Genomic DNA, 3013 nt, shown 5'->3' on the forward strand with positions numbered 1-3013 from the left:
TTGTGTGTAAATGTGTGGAGGGGTGTATCTGTGTCTGTAAATGTGTGGAGGGGTGTAGTTTGTGTGTAAATGTGTGGAGGGGTGTATCTGTGTGTGTAAATGTGTGGAGGGGGTATCTCTGTGTGTAAATGTGTGGAGGGGTGTAGTTTGTGTGTAACTGTGTGGAGGGGTGTATCTGTGTGTGTAAATGAGCGGAGGGGTGTATCTGTGTGTGTAAATGAGTGGAGGGGTGTATCTGTACGGAGGGGTGTATCTGAGTGTGTAACTGTGTGGAGGGGTGTATCTGTGTGTGTAAATGAGTGGAGGGGTGTATCTGTGTGTGTAAATGAGTGGAGGGGTGTATCTGTACGGAGGGGTGTATCAGTGTGTAACTGTGTGGAGGGGTGTATCTGTGTGTGTAAATGTGTGGAGGGGTGTATCTGAGTGTGTAACTGTGTGGAGGTGTGTATCTGAGTGTGTAACTGTGTGGAGGGATGTATCTGTATGGAGGGGTGTATCTGTGTGTGTAACTGTGTGGAGGGGTGTATCTGTGTGTGTAAATGTGTGGAGGGGTGCAATGTATGTGTAACTGTGTGGAGAGGTGTGTCCGTGTGTATATGTGTGGAGGTGTGTATCTGAGTGTGTAACTGTCTGGAGGGGTGTATCTGTATGCAGGGGTGTATCTGTGTGTGTAACTGTGTGGAGGGGTGTATCTGTGGGTGTAACTGTGTGGAGGGGTGTATCTGTGTGTGTAAATGTGTGGAGGGGTGTATCTGTGGGTGTAACTGTATGGAGGGGTGTATCTGTGTGTGTAACTGTGTGGAGGGGTGTATCTGTGTGGAGGGTGTATCTGTGTGTGTAAATGTGTGGAGGGGTGTATCTGTTTGGAGTGTGTATCTTAGTGTGTAACTGTGTGGAGTGTGTAACTATGTAGTGGGGTGTATCTGTGGGTGTAACTGTGTGGAGGGGTGTATCTGTGTGTGTAACTGTGTGGAGGGGTGTATCTGTGTGTGTAAATGTGTGGAGGGGTGTATCTGTTTGGAGTGTGTATCTTAGTGTGTAACTGTGTGGAGGGTGTATCTGAGTGTGTAACTGTGTAGTGGGGTGTATCTGTGTGTGTAAATGTGTGGAGGGGTGTATCTGTATGGAGGGGTGTAACTGTGTGGAGGGGTGTATCTGTGTGTGTAAATGTGTGGAGGGGTGTATCTGTATGGAGGGGTGTATCTGTGTGGAGGGTGTATCTGTGTGTGTAAATGTGTGGAGGGGTGTATCTGTTTGGAGTGTGTATCTTAGTGTGTAACTGTGTGGAGTGTGTAACTATGTAGTGGGGTGTATCTGTGGGTGTAACTGTGTGGAGGGGTGTATCTGTGTGTGTAAATGTGTGGATGGGTGTATCTGTATGGAGGAGTGTATCTGTGTGTGTAACTGTGTGGAGGGTGTATCTGTGGGTGTATCTGTATGGAGGGGTGTATCTGTGTGTGTAACTGTGTGGAGGGATCTGTGTGTGTAAATGTGTGGAGGGGTGTATCTGTTTGGAGTGTGTATCTTAGTGTGTAACTGTGTGGAGGGTGTATCTGAGTGTGTAACTGTGTAGTGGGGTGTATCTGTGTGTGTAAATGTGTGGAGGGGTGTATCTGTATGGAGGGGTGTAACTGTGTGGAGGGGTGTATCTGTGTGTGTAAATGTGTGGAGGGGTGTATCTGTATGGAGGGGTGTATCTGTGGGTGTAACTGTGTGGAGGGGTGTATCTGTGTGGAGGGTGTATCTGTGTGTGTAAATGTGTGGAGGGGTGTATCTGTATGCAGGGGTGTATCTGTGTGTGTAACTGTGTGGAGGGGTGTATCTGTGTGGAGGGTGTATCTGTGTGTGTAAATGTGTGGAGGGGTGTATCTGTTTGGAGTGTGTATCTTAGTGTGTAACTGTGTGGAGGGTGTATCTGAGTGTGTAACTGTGTAGTGGGGTGTATCTGTGTGTGTAAATGTGTGGAGGGGTGTATCTGTATGGAGGTGTGTATTGTGGGTGTAACTGTGTGGAGGGGTGTATCTGTGTGTGTAAATGTGTGGAGGGGTGTATCTGTGGGTGTAACTGTGTGGAGGGGTGTATCTGTGTGTGTAAATGTGTGGAGGGGTGTATCTGTATGGAGGGGTGTATCTGTGGGTGTAACTGTGTGGAGGGGTGTATCTGTATGGAGGGGTGTATCTGTGGGTGTAACTGTGTGGAGGGGTGTATCTGTGTGGAGGGTGTATCTGTGTGTGTAAATGTGTGGAGGGGTGTATCTGTATGCAGGGGTGTATCTGTGTGTGTAACTGTGTGGAGGGGTGTATCTGTGTGGAGGGTGTATCTGTGTGTGTAACTGTGTGGAGGGGTGTATCTGTGTGGAGGGTGTATCTGTGTGTGTAAATGTGTGGAGGGGTGTATCTGTATGGAGGGGTGTAACTGTGTGGAGGGGTGTATCTGTGTGTGTAAATGTGTGGAGGGGTGTATCTGTATGGAGGGGTGTATCTGTGGGTGTAACTGTGTGGAGGGGTGTATCTGTATGGAGGGATGTATCTGTGGGTGTAACTGTGTGGAGGGGTGTATCTGTGTGGAGGGTGTATCTGTGTGTGTAAATGTGTGGAGGGGTGTATCTGTATGCAGGGGTGTATCTGTGTGTGTAACTGTGTGGAGGGGTGTATCTGTGTGGAGGGTGTATCTGTGTGTGTAAATGTGTGGAGGGGTGTATCTGTTTGGAGTGTGTATCTTAGTGTGTAACTGTGTGGAGGGTGTATCTGAGTGTGTAACTGTGTAGTGGGGTGTATCTGTGTGTGTAAATGTGTGGAGGGGTGTATCTGTATGGAGGTGTGTATTGTGGGTGTAACTGTGTGGAGGGGTGTATCTGTGTGTGTAAATGTGTGGAGGGGTGTATCTGTATGGAGGGGTGTATCTGTGGGTGTAACTGTGTGGAGGGGTGTATCTGTGTGTGTAAATGTGTGGAGGGGTGTATCTGTATGGAGGGGTGTATCTGTGGGTGTAACTGTGTGGAGGGGTGTATCTG

This window comes from Heterodontus francisci, chromosome 5, assembly GCF_036365525.1.
Source record: "Heterodontus francisci isolate sHetFra1 chromosome 5, sHetFra1.hap1, whole genome shotgun sequence".
NCBI lineage: Eukaryota > Metazoa > Chordata > Chondrichthyes > Heterodontiformes > Heterodontidae > Heterodontus > Heterodontus francisci.